We start from the raw sequence: 19,894 nt of genomic DNA on the forward strand, positions 1-19,894 counted from the left end.
GTACTGTAAGGGGCATGTCTAGCCTCCGCTCTCAGGGTAACCTCTACACCCCAGGAGCGTACTGTAAGGGGCATGTCTAGCCTCTGCTCTCAGGGTAACCTCTGCACCCCAGGAGCGTACTGTAATGGGCATGTCTAGCCTCTGCTCTCAGGGTAACCTCTGCACCCTAGGAGCGTACTGTAATGGACATGTCTAACCTCCGCTCTCAGGGTAACCTCTACACCCTAGGAGTGTACTGTAAGGGGCATGTCTAGCCTCCGCTCTCAGGGTAACCGCTGCACCCCAGGAGCGTACTGTAAGGGGCATGTCTAGCTTCCGCTCTCAGGGTAACCTCTGCACCCTAGGAGCGTACTGTAATGGGCATGTCTAGCCTCCGCTCTCAGGGTAACCTCTGCACCCTAGGAGCGTACTGTAAGGGCCATGTCTAGCCTCCACTCTCAGGGTAACCTCTGCACCCTAGGAGCGTACTGTAACGGGCATATCTAACCTCCGCTCTCAGGGTAATCTCTACACCCTAGGAGTGTACATGAATATAAGTGGATGTGTAAGAGGATCAATCAGTTTATGCATAGCAGCAACTACTGCTAGAGAAACATGCATCGTAAGTATTATTAAAATGTGTATGTGTTTTGTTGCATACAGGTCGAGATGGTTCTAACTGGATAGTATAAGAGTACACCCAGTGGGTCACCTAAAAGTAGATTTAAATACACTATTAGCCAAAATTAACAAAGGTAAAAATGCTTATATGCATTGCTTAAAGTGGTCCTGGAGAGGTGGTGGAACTCCCCCCTCCCCCTCCCCCTTCCCCACCACCACCACCCCAGCACTAAAGGGATTGTGCGCGCCGTAGGTGTGCACTGCAAAAAAGGGCCGTGGGCACCCAATAGTATCCCCAATTTAAATTATGTAGAGCTGCCCCCTGTAGTTATGCCCCCAGTACAGATGTCCCCTGTAGTTATGACCAGTGGTCGAAGTGGGGCGGTATACGGCGCGCGCACGCCGCTCACCAGCCTGCCACCGCTCCTGCTCACCAGCCTGCCGCCGCTCCCGCTCACCAGCCGGCCGCCGGCCCCGCTCACCAGCCGCCCGGCGCCAGGTCACTGCTGCCAGCAACAAATAAGGTAATGTTCTCCTGCTGTCACCTCTCTCCCTGCTGTCCCTGTCATCACCCTCCCTGTCGTCACCCTCCCTGTCATCACTGTTGTCACTCTCCCTGTCGTCACTCTCCCTGTCATCACTCTCCCTGTCGTCACTCTCCTTGTCGTCACTGTCGTCACTCTCCCTGTCGTCACTCTCTCCCTGTCGTCACTCTTTCTCCTCCTGTCTCTCCCCCTGCCTCTCTCCCTGTTGTCACTGTCTCTCTCTGTCGTCACTGTCTCTCCCTGTCGTCACTCTCCCTGTCGTCACTCTCTCCCCCGTCTCTCCCCCTCTCTCTCCCCCTGTTGTCACTGTCTCTCCGTCATCACTCCCCCTGTAGTCACTGTCTCTCTCCCCCTGTCGTCACTCTCTCTCCCTGTCTCTCTCCCTTTCGTCACTGTCTCTCTCCCTGTCGTCACTGTCTCTCTCCCTGTCGTCACTCTGGCTGTCCCTGCTGTCACAATTTCGAGTGTGGTATGGCTCATAGACAGTTAAAAGATACACAGTCATTAGTTAGACACTATATGGTCGACAGTCACAAGTCAGACAGGGTCAAAAGTCAGAAAGTGTCAAAAGTCAGACAGGGTCAAAAGTCAGACAGTCAAATGTCAGACAGGGTCAAAAGTCAGACAGGGTCAAAAGTCAGACACAGGGTCAAAAGTCAGACACAGGGTCAAAAGTCAGACAGTCAAAAGTCAGACAGGGTCATAAGTCAGACACACAAAAAAAATAATTTTTTTTGTGTTTTTAAACATTTTTAATCCAAAATTGGTGAAATTTGTCCGCTCGCCACGCTTCGGGCTCAGTGTCTCATTCCGCTCCGCTTCGCTCACCACAACTTTACTAAAAGGTAATAGTTTATGTGACATGGATAGTAAATGAGGCAAAAGTTGTAAAAAACAGAAAAATCAAACATTTTTTTTGTCTGACTTTTGACTGTCTGAATTTTGACCCTGTCTGACTTTTGACTGTCTGACATTTGACCCTGTCTGACATTTGACCCTGTCTGACTTTTGACTGTCTGACTTTTGACCCTGTCTGACTTTTGACTGTCTGACTTTTGACCCTGTCTGACTTTTGACTGTCTGACTTTTGACCCTGTCTGACTTTTGACTATCTGACTTTTGACCTTGTCTGACTTTTGACCCTGTCTGACTTTTGACTGTCGACCATATAGTGTCTAACTATCGACTGTCTATCTTTTAACTATCTGTCTATAGACAGGAACCCCACAATTTCAGCTCATTCAGTGGGCTACAATGTGAATTTCGGCTCATTCAGTGTGCTACAAGGTGAATTTCGTCTCATTCAGTGTGCTATAATGTGAATTTGGGCTCATTCAGTGTGCTATAATGTGAATTTCGGCTCATTCAGTGTGCTACAAAATGAATTTCGGCTCATTCAGTGTGCTACAATGTGAATTTGGGCTCATTCAGTGTGCTATAATGTGCATTTCGGCTCATTCAGTGTGCTACAATGTGAATTTCGGCTCATTCAGTGTGCTACAAGGTAAATTTCGGCTCATTCAGTGTGCTACAATGTGAATTTCGGCTCATACCATATGCTATAATGTGAATTACGGCACATTCAGTGTGCTACAAGGTGAATTTCGGCTCATACCGTGTGCTATAATGTGAATTTCGGCTCATTCAGTGTGCTACAATGTGAATTTCGTCTCATTCAGTGTGCTATAATGTGAATTTGGGCTCATTCAGTGTGCTATAATGTGAATTTCGGCTCATTCAGTGTGCTACAATGTGAATTTCGGCTCATTCAGTGTGCTACAAGGTAAATTTCGGCTCATTCAGTGTGCTACAATGTGAATTTCGGCTCATACCATATGCTATAATGTGAATTACGGCACATTCAGTGTGCTACAAGGTGAATTTCGGCTCATACCGTGTGCTATAATGTGAATTTCGGCTCATTCAGTGTGCTACAATGTGAATTTCGTCTCATTCAGTGTGCTATAATGTGAATTTGGGCTCATTCAGTGTGCTATAATGTGAATTTCGGCTCATTCAGTGTGCTACAAGGTGAATTTCGGCTCATTCAGTGTGCTATAATGTGAATTTGGGCTCAATCAGTGTGCTATAATGTGAATTTCGGCTCATTCAGTGTGCTACAAAATGAATTTCGGCTCATTCAGTGTGCTACAATGTGAATTTGGGCTCATTCAGTGTGCTATAATGTGAATTTCGGCTCATTCAGTGTGCTATAATGTGAATTTCGGCTCATTCAGTGTGCTACAATGTGAATTTCGGCTCATTCAGTGTGCTATAATGTGAATTTCAGCTCATTCAGTGTGCTACAATGTGAATTTCGGCTCATACCGTGTGCTACAAGGTGAATTTCGGCTCCTTCAGTGTGCTATAATGTGAATTTCGGCTCATTCAGTGTGCTACAAGGTGAATTTCGGCTCATTCAGTGTGCTATAATGTGAATTTCGGCTCATTCAGTGTGCTACAAGGTGAATTTCGGCTCATTCAGTGTGCTATAATGTGAATTTCGGCTCATTCAGTGTGCTACAAGGTGAATTTCGGCTCATTCAGTATGCTACAATGTGAATTTCGGCTCAGTCAGTGTGCTATAATGTGAATTTCAGCTCATTCAGTGTGCTATAATGTGAAAGGGGCACCAGTACTAGATAGTATCAGGGGCTCTACTACACGAGACACGCCCCCTTTTGGGTGACCACGCCCTTTTTCTGGAGCGTGTGCGCATAATTACATCCTTGACTTTTGCATATCCCCACTTAAAAATTTCCATTTCGACCACTGGTTATGACCCCAGTAGAAGCTGCACCCAGTACAGATGCCCTCTGTAGGTATGCCTCCAGTACAGCTGCCATCAGTAGAAGCTGCAGCCAAGTAGCGCTGCTTCACACACACTAAAAAAAAACGAAAAAAACCACACACACAATACTAACCATTCCCGCTCCTGCTTCTGGACCGTTGACCTCCACCTGGCCGCCCACTCCACGGATCTATGGGAGAGATGTCATGACGCAGTGAGCTCTGGCTGCTGCTGAGGGGAAGGTGCCAGCGCCCGCTGGTAACACAACCTCAGCGGGTGCCCGGCATCCCTATGCGGCTCCAGGCTCGCATTCTGGGTTAGGTGAGCCGGAGGAGGCGAAACTGCGTTCCGTCTCCAATTGGAACTGACGGAATGCAGTTCCACCCCTTTCCGGCTCACTTTAGCCTCTGCTTATACGTATGTTTACATTAACAGGACTATGTACCCCAACTTTGCAGCAAAAACATCTGCTAGAACTCTACGACATGGGGCTGATTCAGACCTGATCGCTGCTGTTTTTGCACAGCAGCGATAAGGTCTGAACTGCGCATGCACCGGCGCCACAGTGTGCCAGCAAATGCCAGACAGCCAACGACTGTCTCGGCCCTGCGATTGCCTCTGCCTGATTCACAGGCAAAGGCGTTTGCTGGGCGGGAGGGGGCGGGCCGGTGGTGTTTGGCCGCCGTTTAGGGGCGCAGTCCGGGCAACACAGACGACCCTCACAGCGATGGGTACCTCCCTGCCAGCGTGCAGGAGCTGCGCTGGTGGGGAGCTACTCTTCAAGTACAAAAGCATCGCAGGGCTTGACATGCGTGGCGGACTAGCCCTGTGCTGGGCGTCCCCCCACATGTCAGGGAAGCTGGTCGTAGATGTGCTAAGTATAGCACATCTATGATCAGGTCTGAATTAACCCCATGGTCATCATCCATATGGTCCACATAAGTTCAGAAGGACCTGCTGCAGCAGATATGTACTTGTGTTTTAGATTGGTTGCGTATTTGTGCAGGGCAATCTTTACTTTGTGTTTATTGTATTTATTTATATTCTAATCTCCTGAATGTACGGCGCTACCAATATGTTGCTCCTCTCTAAATAAAAGATAATAGTAATAATTAGAGATTAGCAGTTCAGATTCCCAGGAACCCGAACAGCTCCGAACATAGCCTGTCGAACTGTTCACGCACCCGGCTCGCGAAGTTCCCACCAGGCTTGGGATCACGGAAGAGGCCGAACGTCATCATCCCACGTCGGATTCTCGTGAGACTTCGAGTCTATAAAGTCTATATATTTCCCTGCATGCTTCCACGCTGTGAGGAGCTCTGCTGTTGTGCGCTGTCAGTCTTTGTCCTTTTAAGGGCAGGCTGTCGGAGTGTCCATAAAGGGCTGTGCTGTGGGTCTGTCAGCCAGAGTGTCCATCAGGGGCTGTGCTGTGGGGCTGTCAGACAGAGTGTCCATCAGGGGCTGTCTGTGGGGCTGTGTCAGTCAGTGGTATAACGATCCGGGGCTGTGTCAGTCAGTGTAGTAGTGTACATAAGAGGCTGTCAGTCAGTAGTGTACAATCTAAGGGGCTGTCAGTAACAGCTAGTGTTTTTTTTTGTTCTGTCACTGTCCATCAAAGGGGCTGTGGTACTGTGTCCAGTGGTACTGCAGTGACTACGCAGGCCCAACCCTCTGCGTTCACAGTGCGTGTGTAAAAGCGGTCTGACTCCACGCAGTGTGGGACAAGCTGCGTCCCCCCAAAAATAAAAATAAATAGTTTGCTTTTCTTTCTTTACATTGTTTGTTGTGTGCACTGCACCCCAGTATACCATAGTTAATACTACCGTGTGTGAAAGCGGTCTGACTCCATGCAGTGTGGGACAAGCTGCGTCCCCCCAAAAATAAAAATAAGTAGTTTGCTTTTCTTTCTTTACATTGTTTGTTGTGTGCACTGCACCCCAGTACACCATAGTTAATAGTACCCTGTGTGAAAGCGGTCTGACTCCACGCAGTGCGCGGCCGGACCGTGCGGGGGATGGGCCGCAGCGGCTGCGTGACATCACACGCAGCCGCTGCGACCAGGGGCAGCGACGAGCAACTCCCGGTCAGCCGCAGGAGCTGCGCTGGCTGGGAGTTACTCAACAAGTACAAAAGCATCGCTGCTGTGCGATGCTTTTGAACTTGTGTGGGGGGCGAACAGACATGTAGGGCGGGCTAGCCCTGTGCTGGGCGTCCCCCTGCAAATCTGGGAACATGATCGTAGCTGTGCTAAATTTAGCACAGCTACATTTAACTCAGAATGACCCCCTTAATGTCATCTAGTACTAACGCTGATGCTCAAGGGTATAGAGAGTTTACACAACTGGTAAAGAAAAAAAGACCTCAACCAGTAAGAAAAAGAAAGTTAGTTCCTACAGAAAAACTTAAAATTTCCAACAGGCCATTCACATTACGCAGTGACAAGGAAAGACTCAGGGCTTGGCCTACTGTATATTTATTTATAACTGGTGATTCTGCAACTGTTAGTGAGGCATCTTCTGCCCCTCATGACAATGAAAGACCTTGTCACTCAAACTTTAGAAGTGTAAAAAAAATAGAGATGAGCGGGTTCGGTTTTACTCGGTTTTACTCGGTTCTCAAAACGGCATCTAATTGGCTCACGGATGTCACGTGTTTTGGATAGCCAATAAGATTCGGTTTTGAGAACCGAGTAAAACCGAGTAAAACCGAATCCGCTCATCTCTAAAAAAAAACCTGAAAACCACTAAGGCAGCAAAACAAACTGCGTTCAGAAACAGAAATTACACAAATCCCTGAGGAGAATCCAAGTGTGTCCTCAAGTCCTATGGGTGAGCCTAACCTCTCAGAGGAGCCGCCTTCCGCCGTTACTGCTCCCTCTGTATATGTGGAGATGAGCAGCATAAGTATTGCTGGTGACCTAGCTGTTGAAGATGCCACCGTGGAGTTACAAGAGGATGAGGGGGAGATTGTGTAGCAGACGATGGCACTAATGAGGATCTTGAGGAGGAGAATGAGGATGTTGTGTGTATAAGTCAGGCACAAGTGGAAGCATCTGTTGACCATAATAAGACAGCCATTGTCATGCCTGGGCATAGGACCAAAAAATCCACCTCTTATGTGTGGAATTATTTTCAGGCAAATCCTGACAACATTTGTCAAGCCATCTGTAGCCTTTGTGGAAACAAAATAAGTAGAGGTAGGGACGTTAAGCATTAGGAACCTCCACCCTATTACGTCATCTGCAGCGCGCTCATGGCAGGTGTAGGGTATCAGAAACTGGTGCTAAGAAAATAACAACAAGCAGTCCAGCAGCAAATGTCTCCCTTCTCTCTACTAGAACCCAGCACCTGCGATCTCCACCACCAACACCTTCATCCTCAACCTCAATATCCTCAGTAATGACCAGCGATGGTCCTAAAACCAATTTGTTAATACTAGGTGAATCCTTCCCTTTCCAGGATTCTGCAGAAGAATCCTTGAGCACAAGGCCTGCTGATGCTGGTTCTGCTGCTGCTGGGGGTAGTTTATCATCCCAGAAGTGGACCAAGTAAACTGCTTGTACTAGTAGTATTTCCGAAAAACAATTGACTGTTAAACAATGCTTGGCAAGGAGAAACAAGTATGTCAATTCTCACCCAGTCGCACAGCAGATCACTGACGCCAGGACTGCTTGGATAGTATTAGATCTGCGTCCAATATCTGCCATCAATTCAGAGGGTTTTACACAGTTACTGGAGGCCGAATGTCCCTGGTATCAAATTCCATCTCGGTTCCATTTTACCAGAAAAGCCATTCCTCAGCTGTACCAGGACGTTAAGAAAAACCTCATTCATGGCACAGATATGGGGACAAGCGGGATTGGGCAAACTAAAGATTATATGACTGTGACAGCCCACTGGGTGGTTGAATCACCTTTAGCAGCAGCAGCAGCAGCAGCAGTACTATCTAGCAAACATCGCCAGCTCATTCAGAGGCAGGTTACTCTGTGTATCACAGGCTTTACTAAGAGGCATACCTCTGACAACCTCTTAGAAAAACTTAGGGATGTGATAGGAAGATGTCTTACCCCACTTGGACTCTCCTCAGGATTTGTAATTTCGGATAATGCCAATAATATTGTGAAAGCATTACAACTGGGTGAATTCCAACACATCCCCTGTTTTGCTCACACAATCAACTTGGTGGTTCAGGGTTTTTAAAAAAACAGCATGCAGGAGATTGCAGGACCTGCAAGAAGAGTTTAATCTGCCCTTCCATCAACTGAAGCAAGAGGTGGTGACAAAGTGGAACTCCACCCAGGCCCGGTGCATCCCGCTCAGCAAAGGGATGCAAAGCAGGGAAGCGCCGGACAGGAGAGGTGCTCTCCCTACTCAGCATCCCTGTCCCCCCTGCTGCGGGCTGCACCTGTAACACTGTATGTCAGGCAGCGGCGCCGGCAGCTGTGCGAATAGAGAGAGGACCACACTTCAGCAACCCCTCTAGTGAAAATAAATGCAGCAAGCTCTGCCCTTGCCCGTCTCGCTCTGTCTCATATTGCTGCTGCTGCTCGCCCTCCAGCCCCCTTCTCCCGCGTGGCCTCCGGAAAGACTCCTTACATCGGAGTCCTTACATTGGTGGGTGTCACTGCACAGTCCATGGGCACAGACTGCGGGCAGCGCCGATGCCACAAACCGTACATCACCAGCAGTGTGAGTTCTTGTCACTGGGCAGGGGGAGGGAACGTGGGGGTAGCGGCCGGGTTAACATACAGTATATTAAATGTAAAAGGGAGTGCTGTATGTGTAAATAGCGCTAATACCTGTGAAAATAAAATGAGATTAGTAGAACAATTTTAGCAGCACTTCTAAGTGCAGATTTGTGAGTCTATGAGTGATCCATTTTATTATGGGATCTGTATATTTGCCAGCGGTCAGTACCGCATTCAGTTAGAGGTGCAGAGAAAAGTCCGTCGGCGCAATGCAGCTGACGTAATGGGTTCCCGGATCTGGTCTCTGGCGCTTATCCATTACGGTAATCCATTACGTCATCTGCATTGCACTGACGGGCGAGAGAGCAGGAAGACACCAACGGAAGCTAGCTGGACGGAGAAGCACCGAGAGAGACATCATACAGGTAGGCAGCAGTAGGGAAAGTTAGATAGCTTTTCTTTGCTCCTCTGACTGAATGCGGTACTGACCACCGGCAAATATCCGGAACCTGTAATAAAACGGATCACTCATGGGCTCACAAATCTACACTTAAAAGTGCTGCTAAACATTGTTCTACTAATCTCATTTTATTTTCACAGGTATTAGTGCTATTTACATATTCAGCACTCCTTTTTACATTTAATATAACTGTCCCTTATTTGAATGCAGCTGCTTTAACAATCCAAGCGCGGTGACTATACAGTTTAAAATTTAACATACAGTATACACAGAGACTCCGGTATCTTGCATTATTGCAGATACCTGGAAGTCTCTTGGTAGCTGGCAGTCACCACGGTCACACTAGGAGACAACAGTGGAGAGTGGGACGCATGGGAGGGACCCATTGGATTCTGGGAGGTGAGGTCACAAGGGTCTCGTAGGTAATCAGGGCGGAAGGGGGGGGGTGCGGATCGCTGTCTTTTTACTTTGTCACCCCCCACCACACACACACACACACACACACACACACACACACACACACACACACACACACACACACACACACACACACACACACACACACACACACACACACACACACACACACCCTCTGTGTTCTGTCCCAGTCATGATGTCACCCCCCTCTGTATTCTGTGTCAGCCTGTGTTCTGTCCCAATCCTTGTCGCCACCCCTGTGTTCTGTCCCTGTCACTATGCCCCCCCCCGTGTTCTCTCCCAGTGACTGTCACCCCCACTGTGTTCTGTCCCAGCCATTGTCACCATGCTGTGTTCTGTTCCAGTCATGATGTCAGCCCCCCTCCGTATTCTGTGTCAGCCATTGTCACCCCCCCCCCGTGTTCTGTCCCGGTCACTATGTATACTGTGTTCTGTCCCAGCTATTGTCACCTCGCAGTGTTCTGTCCCAGTCACTATGTCACCCCCCTTGTGTTCTGATCCAGTCATTGTCCCCACACCTGTGTTCTGTCACTGTCACCACCACCCTCTGTGTTCTGTCAGTGTCACAGCCCCCACCCTATATTCTATCCCAGCCATTGTCACCCGCCCAACGTGTTCTGTCCCAGCCATTGTCACCCATTCTGTGTTCCATCACTGTCACTCCCTTGTGTTCTGTCCCAGTCATTGTGTCACCTCCTTGTTCTGTCCCTGCAATTGTCACCCCCCATATTATGTCCCAGCTATTGTCACCCCCATATTCTGTCCCAGAAATTGTAATCTCCCCATGTTCTGTCCCAGCCATTGTCACCCCTCCTCTGTGTTCTGTCACTCTGTCAGTCTCCCCTGTGTTCTTTTTCACTCATTGTGTCACTCCCCTTTTTCTATTCCAGTCATTGTGTCATCACCCCTGTGTTCTGTCTCAGTCACTGTGTAACACCCCTGTCACTGTGTCACCCCATGTGTGTTATGTCTCAGTCACTGTGCCACTCCCATATGTGTTCTGTCCCAGTCACTGTGTCACACACACAGCCTTTTTGTTTTGTCCCAGTCACTGTGTCACCTCCCCCCGGCCATCTTGAAGCTTGCACACCAGCAGCTAATCAGGAATGGCTGCAGTGGCTCACAAGCGGCACCAGATGTGGCATAATGTGTAAAGGGCATTACTGTGTGTGGCATAATGTATAAAGGGCATTCCAAAATGTGTAAGGGGCATTACTGTGTGTGGCATAATGTATAAAGGGCATTCCAAAATGTGTAAGGGGCATTACTGTGTGTGGCATAATGTATAAAGGGCATTCCAAAATGTGTAAGGGCCTTTACTGTGTGTGGCATAATGTGTAAAGAGCATCCATAATGTGTAAGGGGCATTACTGTGTGTTGCATAATGTGTAAGGGGCATTACTGAGTGAGGCATAATGTGTAAGGGGCATTACTGTCTGTGACATAAGGTGTAAGGGGTATTACTGTGTGGTATAATGTGTTCAAAGAGGCATTACAGTGTGGCATAATGTGTATAAGGGACGCTACTGTGGCATAATTTGAATTGGTTATACTATTGTGTGGCCACACACCTTCCTTGTGAGACCACACTCCTATTTGCGATGCTGTCTCTTTGTGAAGTATGGGAGGGCGCAAATTTATAGTTTGCAGGAGGGCACTGAACACCCTAGCACCAGCCCTGACTCCACCCTTTATATGCTTCAGCGGATGGAGGAACAGCAGAAAGCCTTTCATAGCTATACAACAAGCCATGACTTTAGGAGAGGAGGGGGTGGTATGTACCTTAGCCCAGCACAGTGGAAATTACTTTCTGTCTTGTGCAAGGTGCTCAAACCCTTCGAAGTAGCCACCTGTGAAGTGAGTTTCGACACTGCTGGCTTGAGCCAGAGGTCCCCCTAATTAGGCTTTTGTAAAAACAACTGGAGAAATTGAAGGAGGAGATAAAAGAAGGTGAATCTGCAAAGTATGCCGGACTTGTAGATGAAGTCCTTTTTTCGCAGGATCCAAGGGTTGCCAATATCTTGAAATCGGATACATTTTGGCAACAGTGCTGGATCCCAGATTCAAGTCGTATTCTGTGTCTTTCTTTCCAACTGACACAGATCATAAGAGATGCAAAGAACTCCTGCTGAGCATGTTGGCAGCTCAAGTTACGTCTCCTGCTTCAGTTTCTTCCGAAACAGCCACGAACAAACAAATTTTTCCTAAAAGACCTAGTGGGATGCAGATCAGTCCAAACAACATTTTGACATCTGGTCAGGTCTATATGAATTTCCCAGTATTAGTGACGCCTCTACCATAACTCCATCTGATACGGTCACCATCCAAAGAATGGTGGAGGATTACTTTCATGACACCGTAAAAGTAGGCATGTCACAGAGTCCCTTTGTGTACTGGAAGGAAAAAAAAGTCAATATGGAGGCCCTTGTACAAACTGGCTTTGTATTACTTAAGCTGCTCACCCTCCAGTGTGTACTCGGATAGAGTTTTCAGCACAGCTGGGAACCTTGTGAGTGAACGGCGTAAGAGGCTACTTCTTCAAAATGTGGAAAATATGATGTTCATCAAAATGAACTGGAAATTCCACCTGGAAGACCTTTTCCCAGCAATTACATCGAAATACAGAGATATCTGTAATGGCGGATTCCAGCAGGGAGGAATTAATATTGGATGATGATGATGATGAGGATGTACACACTGATGATTGTGAGGATGAGTATGTCAGTGGCAATGGCATCTTCTAGACACTGTAGAGCTGTTGCTTTAAGGCAATTGGTAGCTTGTTTTTTTTTGGTCCCAAACAAACCAATCATTTCAGCCACAAGTGTGACAGTCCTTCTCACTGAAATGAATAGTTTGTTAAACTGTGCATGTTCTGTTTAATATTCAACATAAGGGTGGGTGGGAGGGCCCAAGGACAATTTCATCTTGCACCACCGTTCATTTATCCCACTGCTGTGCGTAGTGTTTCATAGATATGCTATAAACTGGCGTCTATTTGTGCCGCTGCTGTCGCCTAGTACTAAGTAACCAATCAGCTTTCTGCAGACTTTGACCTTAAGTGGATGAGAACAACATTGTGAGCTATAAGGTGATCAAAATTGTCTGCAAATGACTGAAAATTAATGTTATTGAGGTTAATAATATTCTAGGGACAAAAAAAAACAAACGCAAAAATTATGTGATTTTGGTGTTTTTTGTCAATTTAAAAAAAAAAATCCAAATCCAAAGCCCGTCACGGCTGTTTGGCAAATCCAAATCCCTCCGACGAATCCAAATCATCGGGTCCGGCGCACATCTCTAGTAATAATGTAAACATGCTATGAACACTGGCTGTGAATCTGGTGCCTTTTGCAGCCCCCATATCGGTCTATAAATATTAGCCTTTAACAAAAATTAGTGATGAGCGGGTTCGGTTCCTCGGAATCCGAACCCCCCCGAACTTCAGCCTTTTTACACGGGTCCGAGGCAGACTCGGATCTTCCCGCCTTGCTCGGTTAACCCGAGCGCGTCCGAACGTCATCATCCCGCTGTCGGATTCTCGCGAGGCTCGGATTCTATCGCGAGACTCGGATTCTATATAAGGAGCCGCGCGTCGCCGCCATTTTCACACGTGCATTGAGATTGATAGGGAGAGGACGTGGCTGGCGTCCTCTCCGTTTAGAATAGAAATAGATAGAGAGTGAGAGTGAGACACTTGATTTACTGGAGCTTAGGAGTACTCAGAGAGTGCAGAGTTTACTAGTTTACTAGTGCACCAGTGCAGTTTTATTATTATTTAATATAATCCGTTCTCTGCCTGAAAAAAAACGATACACAGTGACACAGTAACAGTATACCATATCTGTGCTCAGCCTCAGTGTGCTGCATCATCTATGTATATCTGACTGTGCTGAGTGCTCACTGCTCACACAGCTTAATTGTGGGGGAGACTGGGGAGCAGTTATAGCAGGAGTACATTAACAGTGCACACTTTTGCTGCCAGAGTGCCACTGCCAGTGTGACTGACCAGTGACCACTGACCACCAGTATATTGTGATTGTCTGCCTGAAAAAGTTAAACACTCGTCGTGTGGTGTTTTTATTCTATAAACGCATTCTGCTGACAGTGTCCAGCAGGTCCGTCATTATATAATATATACCTGTCCTGCAGTAGTGATATATATATATTTTTTACATCATTATCATCCAGTCTATATTAGCAGCAGACGCAGTACGGTAGTCCACGGCTGTAGCTACCTCTGTGTCGGCAGTCGCTCATCCATCCATAATTGTATACCACCTACCTGTGGTGTTTTGTTTTTTTTCTATCTTCTTGATACTAGTAGCTTACTTTAGGAGTCTGCAGTGCTGACATTGTCCAGCAGGTCCGTCATTATATAATATATACCTGTCCGGCTGCAGTAGTGATATATATATATTTTTTATATCATTATCATCCAGTCTATATTAGCAGCAGACGCAGTACGGTAGTCCACGGCTGTAGCTACCTCTGTGTCGGCAGTCGCTCGTCCATCCATAATTGTATACCACCTACCTGTGGTGTTTTTTTTTTTCTATCTTCTTGATACTAGTAGCTTACTTTAGGAGTCTGCAGTGCTGACAGTGTCCAGCAGGTCCGTCATTATATAATATATACCTGTCCGGCTGCAGTAGTGATATATATATATTTTTTATATCATTATCATCCAGTCTATATTAGCAGCAGACGCAGTACGGTAGTCCACGGCTGTAGCTACCTCTGTGTCGGCAGTCGCTCGTCCATCCATAAGTATACTAGTATCCATCCATCTCCATTGTTTACCTGAGGTGCCTTTTAGTTGTGCCTATTAAAATATGGAGAACAAAAATGTTGAGGTTCCAAAAATAGGGAAAGATCAAGATCGACTTCCACCTCGTGCTGAAGCTGCTGCCACTAGTCATGGCCGAGACGATGAAATGCCATCAACGTCGTCTGCCAAGGCCGATGCCCAATGTCATAGTACAGAGCATGTAAAATCCAAAACACCAAATATCAGTAAAAAAAGGACTCAAAAATCTAAAATAAAATTGTCGGAGGAGAAGCGTAAACTTGCCAATATGCCATTTACCACACGGAGTGGCAAGGAACGGCTGAGGCCCTGGCCTATGTTCATGGCTAGTGGTTCAGCTTCACATGAGGATGGAAGCACTCAGCCTCTCGCTAGAAAAATGAAAAGACTCAAGCTGGCAAAAGCACAGCAAAGAACTGTGCGTTCTTCGAAATCACAAATCCACAAGGAGAGTCCAATTGTGTCGTTTGCGATGCTTGACCTTCCCAACACTGGACGTGAAGAGCATGCACCTTCCACCATTTGCACGCCCCCTGCAAGTGCTGGAAGGAGCACCCGCAGTCCAGTTCCTGATAGTCAGATTGAAGATGTCAGTGTTGAAGTACACCAGGATGAGGAGGATATGGGTGTTGCTGGCGCTGGGGAGGAAATTGACCAGGAGGATTCTGAAGGTGAGGTGGTTTGTTTAAGTCAGGCACCCGGGGAGACACCTGTTGTCCGTGGGAGGAATAGGGCCATTGACATGCCTGGTGAAAATACCAAAAAAATCAGCTCTTCGGTGTGGAAGTATTTCAACAGAAATGCGGACAACATTTGTCAAGCCGTGTGTTGCCTTTGTCAAGCTGTAATAAGTAGGGGTAAGGACGTTAACCACCTCGGAACATACTCCCTTAAACGTCACCTGCAGCGCATTCATCATAAGTCAGTGACAAGTTCAAAAACTTTGGGCGACAGCGGAAGCAGTCCACTGACCAGTAAATCCCTTCCTCTTGTAACCAAGCTCACGCAAACCACCCCACCAACTCCCTCAGTGTCAATTTCCTCCTTCCCCAGGAATGCCAATAGTCCTGCAGGCCATGTCACTGGCAATTCTGACGAGTCCTCTCCTGCCTGGGATTCCTCTGATGCATCCTTGCGTGTAACGCCTACTGCTGCTGGCGCTGCTGTTGTTGCTGCTGGGAGTCGATGGTCATCCCAGAGGGGAAGTCGTAAGACCACTTTTACTACTTCCACCAAGCAATTGACTGTCCAACAGTCCTTTGCGAGGAAGATGAAATATCACAGCAGTCATCCTGCTGCAAAGCGGATAACTGAGGCCTTGGCATCCTGGGCGGTGAGAAACGTGGTTCCGGTATCCATCATTACTGCAGAGCCAACTAGAGACTTGTTGGAGGTACTGTGTCCCCGGTACCAAATACCATCTAGGTTCCATTTCTCTAGGCAGGCGATACCGAAAATGTACACAGACCTCAGAAAAAGACTCACCAGTGTCCTAAAAAAATGCAGTTGTACCCAATGTCCACTTAACCACGGACATGTGGACAAGTGGAGCAGGGCAGGCTCAGGACTATATGACTGTGACAGCCCACTGGGTAGATGTATGGACTCCCGCCGCAAGAACAGCAGCGGCGGCACCAGTAGCAGCATCTCGCAAACGCCAACTCTTTCCTAGGCAGGCTACGCTTTGTATCACCGCTTTCCAGAATACGCACACAGCTGAAAACCTCTTACGGCAACTGAGGAAGATCATCGCGGAATGGCTTACCCCAATTGGACTCTCCTGTGGATTTGTGGCATCGGACAACGCCAGCAATATTGTGTGTGCATTAAATCTGGGCAAATTCCAGCACGTCCCATATTTTGCACATACCTTGAATTTGGTGGTGCAGAATTTTTAAAAAAACGAGAGGGGCGTGCAAGAGATGCTGTCGGTGGCCAGAAGAATTGCGGGACACTTTCGGCGTACAGGCACCACGTACAGAAGACTGGAGCACCACCAAAAACGCCTGAACCTGCCCTGCCATCATCTGAAGCAAGAAGTGGTAACGAGGTGGAATTCAACCCTCTATATGCTTCAGAGGTTGGAGGAGCAGCAAAAGGCCATTCAAGCCTATACAACTGAGCACGATATAGGAGGTGGAATGCACCTGTCTCAAGCGCAGTGGAGAATGATTTCAACGTTGTGCAAGGTTCTGCAACCTTTTGAACTTGCCACACGTGAAGTCAGTTCAGACACTGCCAGCCTGAGTCAGGTCATTCCCCTCATCAGGCTTTTGCAGAAGAAGCTGGAGACATTGAAGGAGGAGCTAACACAGAGCGATTCCGCTAGGCATGTGGGACTTGTGGATGGAGCCCTTAATTCGCTTAACAAGGATTCACGGGTGGTCAATCTGTTGAAATCAGAGCACTACATTTTGGCCACCGTGCTCGATCCTAGATTTAAAACCTACCTTGGATCTCTCTTTCCGGCAGACACAAGTCTGCTGGGGTTCAAAGAACTGCTGGTGAGAAAATTGTCAAGTCAAGCGGAACGCGACCTGTCAACATCTCCTCCTTCACATTCTCCCGCAACTGGGGGTGCGAGGAAAAGGCTCAGAATTCCGAGCCCACCCGCTGGCGGTGATGCAGGGCAGTCTGGAGCGACTGCTGATGCTGACATCTGGTCCGGACTGAAGGACCTGACAACGATTACGGACATGTCGTCTACTGTCACTGCATATGATTCTCTCCCCATTGAAAGAATGGTGGAGGATTATATGAGTGACCGCATCCAAGTAGGCACGTCAGACAGTCCGTACTTATACTGGCAGGAAAAAGAGGCAGTTTAGAGGCCCTTGCACAAACTGGCTTTATTCTACCTAAGTTGCCCTCCCACAAGTGTGTACTCCGAAAGAGTGTTTAGTGCCGCCGCTCACCTTGTCAGCAATCGGCGTACGAGGTTACATCCAGAAAATGTGGAGAAGATGATGTTCATTAAAATTAATTATAATCAATTCCTCCGTGGAGACATTCACCAGCAGCAATTGCCTGCACAAAGTACACAGGGAGCTGAGATGGTGGATTCCAGTGGGGACGAATTGATAATCTGTGAGGAGGGGGATGTACACGGTGATATATCGGAGGATGATGATGAGGTGGACATCTTGCCTCTGTAGAGCCAGTTTGTGCAAGGAGAGATTAATTGCTTCTTTTTTGGTGGGGGTCCAAACCAACCCGTCATTTCAGTCACAGTCGTGTGGCAGACCCTGTCACTGAAATGATGGGTTGGTTAAAGTGTGCATGTCCTGTTTATACAACATAAGGGTGGGTGGGAGGGCCCAAGGACAATTCCATCTTGCACCTCTTTTTTCTTTCATTTTTCTTTGCGTCATGTGCTGTTTGGGGAGTAGTTTTTGGAAGGGCCATCCTGCGTGACACTGCAGTGCCACTCCTAGATGGGCCAGGTGTTTGTGTCGGCCACTTGGGTCGCTTATCTTACTCACACAGCTACCTCATTGCGCCTCTTTTTTTTCTTCTTTGCGTCATGTGCTGTTTGGGGAGTAGTTTTCTGAAGGGCCATCCTGCGTGACACTGCAGTGCCACTCCTAGATGGGCCAGGTGTTTGTGTCGGCCACTTGGGTCGCTGAGCTTAGTCATCCAGCGACCTCGGTGCAAATTTTAGGACTAAAAATAATATTGTGAGGTGTGAGGTGTTCAGAATAGACTGAAAATGAGTGGAAATTATGGTTATTGAGGTTAATAATACTTTGGGATCAAAATGACCCCCAAATTCTATGATTTAAGCTGTTTTTTAGGGTTTTTTGAAAAAAACACCCGAATCCAAAACACACCCGAATCCGACAAAAAAAATTCGGTGAGGTTTTGCCAAAACGCGTTCGAACCCAAAACACGGCCGCGGAACCGAACCCAAAACCAAAACACAAAACCCGAAAAATTTCCGGTGCTCATCACTAACAAAAATGATTATATTTACTATAGAAATTATAATTTTTCTATTAAGTACATGCTGCTAGTCCTGGTTGTAGATCCAGAAACTCCAATATCCTTTGGCAGTTATGGGTAAGCTGCCACTTATAGTTTTAGAGATACCAGAATGCCCAAACAGTCAATGGCTGCCATGACCTGCTGGAACTTGTAGTTCACCAAACATACATAATGATTTGCAAGCTATAAAATATTACCCTGACCTCCTCCACCCAAGGGGGGACCCAGCGGTTTTCAGCACTGGTTTGATTTATCCTAGAGAGATCCACACAGTTTGTACAGACCTGATTCCAGTAAGGATTTTGCATCGGGTCTCGGACTCAAGGTTAACAGCACTTAGGTGAACACCAATTGGTCGACACCACAAATAGGTCGACCCGGACACAAGGTCGACATGGAAAAAAGGTCGCCATGAGTTTTTTATGTTTCTTTTGTGTCGTTTTCTTCTTAATGTGACCGGGAACCCCAAATAGTGCACCGTGTCCCCTCGCATGGCTCGCTGCGCTCACCATGCTTCGTGCAAGGTGCCTCGCTCTGCTACCGCTGCGCTCGGCACAGGTTACCGTTCCCAATTGTAATCCACGTGGTTTGTAAAGTTAAAAAAATAAAAAAAAATTAGAAAAACTCATGTCGACCTTTTTTCATGTCAACCTTTTGTCCGTGTCAACCTATTTGTGGCGTCGACCTACGGTGTGTGTCGACCAATTGGTGTCGACCTGAGTGGTGTCGACCTGGAATCCCGATACCTTTTGCATCATGCTGCTGGACTCCTTGTTATAAAATGATCATCCCAGTCTGTCATGGGGGGTAATTCCAAGTTGATCGCAGCAACAATTTTTTTTAGCAGTTGGGCAAAACCATGTGCACTGCAGTGGAGGCAGATATAACATGTGCAGAGAGAGTTAGATTTGGGTGGGTTATTTTGTTTCTGTGCAGGGTAAATACTGGCTTCTTAATTTTTACACTGCAATTTAGATTGCAGATTGAACTCACCACACCCAAATCTAACTCTCTCTGCACATATTAACTCTGCCTCCCCTGCAGTGCACATGGGCCCTCATTCCGAGTTGTTCGCTCGTTAAAAATCTTCGCATCGCAGCGATTTTCCGCTTAATGCGCATGCGCAATGTCCGCACTGCGACTGCGCCAAGTAAATTTGCTATGCAGTTAGGATTTTTACTCACGGCTTTTTCATCGTTCTGGCGATCGTAATGTGATTGACAGGAAATGGGTGTTACTGGGCGGAAACAGGCCGTTTTATGGGCGTGTGGGAAAAAAGGCTACCGTTTCCGGAAAAAACCCAGGAGTGGCCGGAGAAACGGAGGAGTGTCTGGGCGAACGCTGGGTGTGTTTGTGACGTCAAACCAGGGACAACAAGCACTGAACTGATCGCAGATGCCGAGTAAGTCTGGAGCTACTCAGAAACTGCTACGAGGTGTGTAATCGCAATATTGCGATTACTTCGTTCGCAATTTTAAGATGCTAAGATTCACTCCCAGTAGGCGGCGGCTTAGCATGAGCAAATCTGCTAAAATCCGCTAGCGAGCGAACAACTCGGAATGACCTCCATGGTTTTGCC

This window comes from Pseudophryne corroboree, chromosome 4 (assembly GCF_028390025.1).
Source record: "Pseudophryne corroboree isolate aPseCor3 chromosome 4, aPseCor3.hap2, whole genome shotgun sequence".
In the NCBI taxonomy this organism is placed as follows: Eukaryota; Metazoa; Chordata; class Amphibia; order Anura; family Myobatrachidae; genus Pseudophryne; species Pseudophryne corroboree.